Source organism: Pristiophorus japonicus, unplaced genomic scaffold (genome assembly GCF_044704955.1).
Source record: "Pristiophorus japonicus isolate sPriJap1 unplaced genomic scaffold, sPriJap1.hap1 HAP1_SCAFFOLD_66, whole genome shotgun sequence".
NCBI classification, from domain to species: Eukaryota; Metazoa; Chordata; class Chondrichthyes; family Pristiophoridae; genus Pristiophorus; species Pristiophorus japonicus.
The window spans coordinates 2846443-2856968 of NW_027254572.1; the positions used below are offsets into that span (position 1 = coordinate 2846443).

Below are 10526 nucleotides of genomic sequence, written 5' to 3' on the forward strand. Positions count from 1 at the left end.
CAATTTCCTCTGTGGAGCGAGTATCATGCTCACAGATCCTGGACAAATTTGACTCATTATTTCAACCCGGCATTGGCACTTTCATGGGGGCCAAGGTAGTGATTCACAGAAACACGGACGCCAGGCCAGTGCACCACAAGACCAGGGCGGAGCCGTACGTGATGCGGGAAAAGATAGAAGGCGAATTGGACTGCCTGCTAAAGGAAGGCATCATAACGCCAGTCGAATTCAGTGACTGAGCGAGCCCGATTGTGCCGGTGCTCAAGGCGGATGGGTCGGTCAGGATATGTGGTGATTACAATGCCACCATCAATTGGGTGTCACTCCAAGACCAGTACCCGCTACTGATAGGGGAGGACCTCTTTGCGACGCTATCCGGTGGCAAACCTTTTTCAAAATTAGACCTGTCCTCAGCTGACATGACCCAGGAGCTGGCGAGTGAGTCGAAGAAGCTGACCACCGTCACGACACACAAGGGGTTGTTTGAGTACAACAGATGTCCGTTCGGGATTCGCTCGGTTGCCACGATCTTCCAATGAAATATGGAAAGCCTCCTCAAGTCGATTCCAGGGATGGTGGTTTTTCAGGACGATATCCTCATCACGGGTTACGATACTGAAGAAAACCTCCACAATCTGTAGGAGGTGCTACGCAGACTGTACCGGATAGGGCTGCGACTGGAAAATGCGAAGTGCGTCTTCCTAGCTCCAGAGGTAGAATTCCTGGGGAGGAGGGTAGTAGCAGACGGGATCAGCCCTACTGCCTCCAAAACGGAAGCGATCCAGAGAGCACCCAGATCCCGTACCACGACGGAGCTGCATTCGTTCCTGGGGCTCCTGAACTATTTTGTTAACTTTCTTCCAAATTGAGCACGCTGCGAGAGCCGCTACACATGCTTCTACGCAAAGGTCGCGCATGTGTCTGGGGGGACAGCCAGGAAAGGGCTTTTAATAGAGCACGCAATTTGTTATGTTCCAACACTCTATTAACGCTGTATGCCCCATGTAAGAAACTTGTGTTAACGTGCGGTGCGTCGTCCTATGCTGTCGGGTGTGTGTTGCAGCATGTCAATGCCAAGGGTCAGTTACAGCCGGTAGCTTAGGTCTCCAGAAGTCTGTCCCAGGCAGAAAGGGGCTATGGGATGGTAGAAAAGGAGGCGCTCGCATGTGTATATGCGGTAAAGAAAATGCACCAGTGCCTGTTTGGCAGGAAATTTGAGCTGGAGATAGATCACAAACCCCTAACGTCCCTTTTGGCCGACAACAAGGCCATAAATGCAAACGCATCGGCCCGCATACAGAGGTGGGCACTCACGTTAGCCGCCTATGACTACACAATTCGGCACAGACCGGGCACCGAAAACTGCGCCGATGCAATCAGCAGGCTCCCACTAGCCACCACTAAGGGGGCTACCGAGCATGGTTCTGAGATGGTCATGGCTGCTGAAGCTTTCGAAAGCGAAGGCTCACCCGTGACAGCCCGTCAGATTACAGTCTGGACAAATAGAGACCCGCTATTGTCTCTGGTCAATAAATGTGTCCTGAATGCGGACTGGGCAGCCACGTACAGGGCATGCCCTGAGGAAGTTAAACTATTCCACAGGCGCAGGGATGAACTCTCGATTCAGGCCGATTGCCTACTGTGGGGAAACCGCGTAAAAACCACATGGGCAGAGAGGTGTTCATCAGAGAACTCCACAATGAGCACCCGGGCGTTGTCATGAGGAAGGCAATTGCCAAGTCACACATTTGGTGTCCAGGGATAGACGCAGATCTGGAACTTTGTGTTCGCAGGTGCAACACGTTTGCCCAACTGGGTAATGCGCCCAGGGAAGCCCCTCTTAGCCCCTGGTCCTGGCCAACCAAGCCTTGGGCACGCATCCATGAGGACTACGCAGGTCCTTTCAAAAATGTTTTTGGTTTTAGTCGACGCCTACTCCATAAGAAACATAAGAAACATAAGAATTAGGAACAGGAGTAGGCCATCTAGCCCCTCGAGCCTGCTCCGCCATTCAACAAGATCATGGCTGATCTGGCCGTGGACTCAGCTCCACTTACCCGCCCGCTCCCCGTAACCCTTAATTCCCTTATTGGTTAAAAATCTATCTATCTGTGACTTGAATACATTCAATGAGCTCGCCTTAACTGCTTCCTTGGGCAGATAATTCCACAGATTCACAACCCTCTGGGAGAAGAAATTCCTTCCAACTCGGTTTTAAATTGGCTCCCCCGTATTTTGAGGCTGCGCCTCCTAGTTCTAGTCGCCCCTGCCAGTGGAAACAACCTCTCTGCCTCTATCTTGTCTATCCCTTTCATTATTTTAAATGTTTCTATGCAATCACCCCTCATCCTTCTGAACTCCACCGAGTAAAGACCCAGTCTCCTCAATCTATCATCATAAGGTAACCCCCTCATCTGCGGAATCAGCCGAGTGAATCATCTCTGTATCCCCTCCAAAGCCAGTATATCCTTCCTTAAGTAAGGTGACCAAAACTGCATGCTGTACTCCAGGTGCGGCCTCACCAATACACTGTACAGTTGCAGCAGGACCTCCCTGCTTTTGTACTCCATCCCTCTCGCAATGAAAGCGAACATTCCATTCACCTTCCTGATTACCTGCTGCACCTGCAAACTAACTTTTTGGGATTCATGCACAAGGACCCCCATGTCCCTCTGCACCGCAGCATGTTGTAATTTCTCCCTATTCAAATAATATTCCCTTTTACTGTATTTTTTCCCAAGGTGGATGACCTCACACTTTCCGACATTGTATTCCAGCGGCAAAATCTTAGCCCATTCGCTTAACCTATCCAAATCTCTTTGCAGCCTCTCTGTGTCCTCTGCACAACCCGCTTTCCCACTAATCTTTGTGTCATCTGCAAATTTTGTTACACTACACTCTGTCCCCTCTTCCAGGTCATCTATGTATATTGCAAACAGTTGTGGTCCCAGCACCGATCCCTGTGGCACACCACTAACCACCGATTTCCAACCTGAAAAGCACCCATTTATCCCGATTCTCTGCTTTCTGTTCGCCAGCCAATTCTCGATCCATGCTAGTACATATCCTCTGACTCCGCGTACCTCTATCTTCGAAAGTAACCTTTTGTGTAGTACCTTATCGAATGCCTTTTGGAAATCTAAATACACCACATCCATCGGTACGCCTCTATCCACCATGCTCGTTATATCCTCAAAGAATTCCAGTAAATTAGTTCAACATGATTTCCCCTTCATGAATCCATGCTGTGACTGCTCGATTGCACTAAGCCAATCTAGATGTCCCGCTATTTCTTCCTTAATGATAGTTTCAAACATTTTCCCCACGAGAGATGTTAAACTAACCGGCCTATAGTTACCTGCCTTTTGTCTGCCCCCTTTTTTAAACAGAGGCGTTGCATTAGCTGCTTTCCGATCCGCTGGTACCTCCCCAGAGTCCAGAGAATTTTGGAAGATTATAGCCAATGCATGTGCTATAACTTCCGCCATCTCTTTTAATAACCTGGGATGCATTTCATCCGGACCAGGGAACTTGTCTACCTTGAGTCCCATTAGCCTGTCCAGCACTACCCGCCGAGTGATAGTGATTGTCTCAAGGTCCTCCCTTCCCACATTCCTGTAACCAGCAATTTCTGGCATGGTTTTTGTGTCTTCCACTGTGAAGACCAATGCAAAATAATTGTTTAAGATCTCAGCCATTTCCACATTTCCCATTTTTAAATCCCCCTTCTCATCTTCTGAGGGACCAACATTTACTTTCGTCACTCTTTGCCGTTTTATATATGGGTAAACGCTTTTACTATCTGTTTTTATGTTTTGCACAAGTTTAATTTCGTAATCTATCTTTCCTTTCTTTATTGCTTTCTTAGTCATTGTTTGCTGTCGTTTAAAATTTTCCCAATCTTCTAGTTTCCCACTAACCGTGGCCACCTTATACGCATTGGTTTTTAATTTGATACTCTCCTTTATTTCCTTGGTTATCCAGGGCAGGTTATCCCTTCTCTTACTGCACTTCTTTTTCACTGGAATATATTTTTGTTGTGCATTGTGAAAGAGCTCCTTAAAAGTCCTCTGCTGTTCCTCAATTGTGCCACCGTTTAGTATGTGTTCCAACTACTTTAGCCAACTCTGCCCTCATCCCACTGTAGTCCCCTTTGTTTAAGCATCGTACGCTCGTTTGTGACACTACTTCCTCACCCTCAATCTATATTACAAATTCAACCATACTGTGATCACTCATTCCGAGAGGATCTTTTACTAGGAGATCGTTTATTATTCCTGTCTCATTGCACAGGACCAGATCTAAGATAGCTTGCTCCCTTGTCGGTTCTGTAACATATTGTTCGAAGAAACAATCCCGTATGCATTCTATGAATTACTCCTCCAGGCTACCCCGTGCGATTTGATTTGACCAATCAATATGTAGGTTAAAATCCCCCATGATTACTGCCGTTCCTTTTTCACATGTCTCCATTATTCCCTTGATTATTGCCCACCCCACCGTCAAGTTATTAATTGGGGGCCTATAAACTATGCCCACCAGTGACTTTTTCCCATTATTATCTGTAATCTCCACCCACAATGTTTCAACATTTTATTCATTAGAGCCAATATCATCTCTCACAACTGCCCTAATATCATCCTTTATTAACAGAGCTACCCCATCTCCTTTCCCTTCTTGTCTATCTTTCCGAATTGTCAGCTACCCCTGTATGTTTAATTCCCAGTCTTCACCACCCTGCAACCACGTTTCTGTAATGGCCACCAAAATATACCCATTTGTCATGATTTGTACCGTCAACTCATTTACTTTTTTTTGAATGCTGCGTGCGTTTCGGTAGAGTGTTTAATACTAGTTTTTAAACCATGATTTTTTGTATTGACGCCTCCTGCAGCCCCTTTATATTCATACATATTGTCCCTTCCTATCACCTTGTGGTTTACACTTACCCCAGTGCTACTCTGCTCTGTTGCCTCCTGCCTTTTGCATTCTTTCTTGAGGTCCTGTTTATCTGTGCTCTCAGCCGCTCGAACTAGCTCAGAGCCCTCTCCTGCGTTCTGAACACTCCTCGCATTGAGGCACCGAGCTTTCAGGCTTGCCTTTCTCTTACACTTTGACCCTTTAGAATTTTGCTGTACAGCGGCCCTTTTTGTTTTTTGCCTTGGGTTTCTCTGCCCTCCACTTATACTCATCTCCTTTCTGTCTTTTGTTTCTGTCTCCATTTTGTTTCCCTCTGTCTCCCTGCATTGCTTCCCATCCCCATGCCATATTAGTTTAACTCATCCCCAACAGCACTAGCAAACACTCCCCCGAGGACATTGGTTCCGGACCTGCCCAGGAGCAGCCCGTCTGGTTTGTACTGGTCCCACCTCCCCCAAAACCGGTTCCAATGCCCCAGGAATTTGAATCCCTCCCTGCTGCACCACTGCTCAAGCCACGTATTCATCTGAGCTATCCTGTGATTCCTACTCTGACTAACACGTGGCACTGGTAGCAATCCCGAGATCACTACTTTTGAGGTCCTACTTTTTAATTTCGCTCCTAGCTCCTTAAATTCATCTCGTAGGACCTCATCCCTTTTTTTACCTAAATCTTTGGTACCAATGTGCACCACGACAACTGGCTGTTCACCCTCCATTTTCAGAATGTCCTGCACCAGTTCCGAGACATCCTTGACCCTTGCACCAGGGAGGCAACATACCCTCTGGAGTCTCGGTTGCGGCCTCAGTAAACGCCTATCTATTCCCCTTACAATCGAATCCCCTATCACTATCGCTGTCCCACTATTTTTCCTGCCCTCCTGTGTAGCAGAGCCAGCCACGGTGCCATGAACTTGGCTGCTGCTGCCCTCCGCTGATGAGTCTTCCCTCTCAACATTACTCAATGTGAGGCCAACGTGATATCCGCTACACTGCAGCCCATCAAAGGGCGAGAAACCACTGAATATAAAGGATGAGCTCACAAATATCAGGGGCAGTGCAGTATGGTCAATGTCAAACCCTCCTTTCTTATTCAGCAGTGGCATGAACGGGAGTCAGACCCCACAAAGTTGAATTAAAGGCACAAATACAAGCAACACTTGCAAATCTTTCCAGTGTAAAATTCTTTCACTTTATTTGAAATGCTGCAGCGTTGAAACTGAAAATACGTATGTTGGGATTTTATCTTCACTACTGATTGTATTTTGTGTGCATGGTAGGAATAACTGGTGCTGTTAAATTTGAAAAAAGTTGCCCCAGATTCGTGGTGTCATCGGCAATCAAGATTTTGAACCAGAAAGCTATAATACAGTGAGTAAAATGAGATATGGTTTTCGAGTTAAGATGCAAAGCACAGGACAAATGATTGAAGTACGGACTGTTCCTGAGTTGGCATTTGTTTGATTGTGCAAAAGAAGGTGAGGGGTTAATTAATGATGGTTTCCCGTGAAAGCAAGAGAAAACTTTATGAAGAAACCATACGGTGCCTGTCAGGTGAGCGCTACTTGTGATACCTGGTGGGAATGGACGGAGTTTTTAAAGACCCTTGTATTACAGAACCTTCATATAGAGGAACATCTCCAGCACGCTATGTAGGTCTCATGGTGCAACGGTAGTGTGTCTGACTTTGGATCCGAAGGTTACGTGTTTAAATCACGTCGGGGTCACTGTTCGTTCGGATATTCTTCTTCCAGAATTAATATTTCTTTTGCTGTTTGGCAATAACCAGATCCTTGCTCCAAGGTCTGTCTCACTGTTTCCCCGGTGTCAGGCAGAGAATATTTTTTTATTTAAAAAAATACTTTATTCATATAAAAATTTGTACAGTACATTCAAAAGCAGTTCAGTACATTTAGCTGCGGTCAGTAATCCCAGACACTACATTTGGGTTCTGACGGCAGTTCCTGCTGATATATTCCCTTGCTTTTCAGTTCCAGTACAAATCGGTACAATACGGGATACCTTCTAGTACATTCAACAAATTACATCACACGTGTCACTGTGCAGTACATGGAATGGGTAACGGTACATTTACACTTTTTTTCAACGTGCCTCACGAAACAGACCTTACATTGTACACGGCACTACAGATGTGTTTACAGATCATGGTGCTCCATGCACACAATAAAGAAGTTACAAGTACGACCCGAGGGGAGTTTTATATTGATTCCTGCCCCGGGGTTTACCGTGTCAGAAGGGCTTTAAACTGTGGCCCTTCCCCACCCTGCCTTTGCGGCAACTGCACCACTTTTAATTGCGTCCCTCAGCACGTAATCCTGGATATTGGATTGCGCCAGTCTGCAACACGCAGAGGTGGACATCTCCTTGCTCTGGAAGACCAGCAAGTTCGGCAAGACCAAAGAGCATCTTTGACTGAGTTGATGGCCCTCCAGCAGCAGGTGATGTCTGTCTCGGTGTGTGTCCCGGGGAACAGCCCGAAGAGCACAGAGTCCTGTGTTACGGAGCTGCTTTCTCACGGCTGCGACTTGGTTCGATTCCCGGTCAGGGAAATTGTACTTTTAAATCAGAACCTTATAAAAAAAATAGTTCATCTCTTTTACACATCTTTATGCATCTACTGTGTAAAAAAAATAGAAGCATTGATTTAAACATCATTTATTTATTCATAAAATTCTATTGTCATATGATATATTTTGGTCTGAGCATATGAGGAAATTTTCTCCCGATCACATTGGGTTTTATTCTGGTAATCTGGTGCTGAAAGTAGAGATGTTTCCGCAGTGCAGCGGTTAACACGTTCGCCTCACACGCAAATCATCGACATCCTCAGAGGCAGTCCCTCGGGATCGAGGAGGACTTGTTTCCACTCCCAAAGTGAGTCCTTTGATGGCTGAACAGTCCGATATGAGAGCCACAGATCCTGTTACAGGTGGGACAGACATACGTCGAGGGAAGGGGTCGTTGGGACTGTTTTGCCGCATGCTCCTTCCGCTGCCTGCGCTTGGTCTCTTCATTTTCGTCCTCCCGGATGGACTTTCTCCACCTCGCGCGGTCTTCTGCCAGGGTCTCCCAGGTGTCAGTGGTGATGTCGCACTTTACCAGGGAGGCTTTGAGGGTGTCCTTGTAGCTTTTCCGCAGTCCTCCTTTGGCTCGTTCACCCTGAAGGAGCTCCGCATAAAGACGTAAACATAAACACATACGGATTAGGGGCCGGAGTTTGCCGTTCGGCCCCTCGAGCCTGGTCCACAATTGAAGAAGACCCTGTCAGTTCTTCAACAGCAAGTTTTAACATCTGGGGCAGAGCCAACAGGCGCCTGGCTGCAATGAGTGATAAAAACGTGCGTTGGTCAGAAGCCTGGCTAGCTCAGTTGGAAGAGCATGAGACGCTTAATCTCAGGGTCGTGGGTTCGAGCCCCACGTTGGGCGATTTCTTTTCATTTCATGTTGCTTTCATGGAAAACCTCTGACCGAAACGGCACAAAACAAAAATATTCCTTTCAAAGTCATTAAACTCCGAAATTTCCACGCCCCGCGAATCTCCTGAATCAGATGCCTCTAGTTTTGCTGACTCAATCCATGTCGCTTTGCAATGTTGTGCTCCCACCCACACTATGAAATGTGCCAATAACTTATCGAATCATGGAATGGTTACAGCACGGAAGGCCATTCGGCCAAACGAGCCCGTGCCGACTCTCAGCGAGTTCCTATCCCTCACCCTTTCCCCGTAGCCCTGCAATTGTTTTTCCTTCAGAAACTTATCCAACTCCCGTCTGAAAGATAAGATTGAATTTGCCTCCACCGCCCTTTCAAGACATGCATCCCAGATCCTAACCACTCGGTGCTAAATGGCCATCTCCTGTTCCTATGGGTGAAGTCTGGGAAACACGAGATCAATTCCTGCCACACTCACAGCCTTCTTAAATATAGCACCTTCATTCTATTCTCGTAAAACCAGCTCCTGACGTTTCGGCCAGCTGTGTCGGTTAAAGCTCTGGTTATATTCCTAAGATTACTTTACCCACAGTGATTCTGTAGTGTAGCGGTTGTCAGTTTTGCCTCACACGCGAAAGGTACCCCGTTCGAGCACGGGTGGAAAAATTATTTTGGAGACTATTTTTGCAGTGAAATAAATTGAACAAAAGTCGCCCCCGGTTCCTTTTCGCATGAGCACTGAAAATTTTAAACCAGTCTCCAACATAAAGAGTGAGTAAAGTCAGTAAGGGGAGAAAACTTCATCAATGATTCAAAATCCTTAAATAGTTAAAGTTCAGTTATTGAATTTTCCACTGTCCCTCAGTAGCAATTCTACAAAACAACGCTGTCGGTTAATGAATGGGGAATAAAACAAATAATCTTCACCCATCCCCATCCCCCGACACACAGTTTAATTTGTTGCATGTCATTATTTTAAAGATTTTGAATGAAAGATTTACTTTCTGCATCCGGGCTCCCTCTGTGAGCACCGCATCACTAAACGAGCAGGAAACACATTAAAGAGTTTACCACAATTGCTGACATTTCTTAGCTTTTTTCTTGTGTTTTTTCAGCTCTTCGTCCTTTTCAGCTCCTGACTGCGGATATTGCTGTGATTAAACCTGAACACAGTGCAATGTCTGTCTCACTGTTTCCCCGGTGTCAGGCAGAGACAAGCCTGCTGCCCTCATTTATTTCATGTGACAGGACACAAAAGTTCAAAATCAACCTGCAAGTGGCCACACACAACACTGAATAATCAGGATGGCCTAGCGGTCGAAGGTTCTGTGTTCAGGTCACTGTTTCCTCTGAAGATGTGGGTTCATGTCCCCTTTCTGGTATATTTTTTGAACCAAAAACTGATGTGCGATAAAATGGAACAAGAGCAGTCCGGTGTGTATTGTCACATGATGCAAGCTACCTCGGACCCGGGCCAAAGCCCCATACACCGAGCACATGCTCAGGAAAACCCCGGGGGAGAGAATATCCCGGTCATTGGTCCTTCCAGTAACACAGAACAAGTGTCCGGTCTGAAACATTCCAGAGTAATAACTTGCAACTGGAGTATCTAACAGTCAGGAGGGCCAACCGGTCTAAGGTACTGTGTTCAGTTCACAGTCTCTTCTGGGTGGTGTGAGTTCAAATCCAGCTCCTGACATTCAGTGTTTTTAATTACAAACTCATTTGTTTGGACACCACTCTCAAGTGCTTTGGGCGATCCATCGAACTTAATAAAATGACCCCACTTCAATGACAAACAACGATATCAAAGTTACTTCTCAAACCGGGAATCGATCCTGGGTGGCTGTAGCGAAAGGGATGGTTTTGTGAAACATTGAAATGTGCCATATCAATATCTCGCACTGCTCGTTTAAAAACACGGTTATAATTTGTTTCAGTGCAAAAGAAGGCAGGCTCGAAGGGACAAACGGCCGACTCCTGTGCCTGGTTCTTGTGTTCATATACAGAACAAATGATCAAATGAACAACTCTCCCTAAGTTCGCATTTCTTTCATTGTGCAAGAGAAGATTGTGGGTTCATTAATGATGTTTTCATGTGAAAGCACCATAAAAGTTGAAGGAAAATAATTCACCCAACATGAGGCTCGATCC

General features: G+C 46.2%; 1 non-coding gene across 1 annotated transcript; it reads left to right on the plus strand.

Annotated features, from left to right (window-relative positions):
- Positions 1-8293: 8293 nt before the first annotated feature.
- On the plus strand, positions 8294-8366 carry trnak-cuu (transfer RNA lysine (anticodon CUU)). The gene has a single exon. It is a non-coding gene; the product is annotated as a tRNA-Lys (tRNA).
- Positions 8367-10526: the final 2160 nt, after the last annotated feature.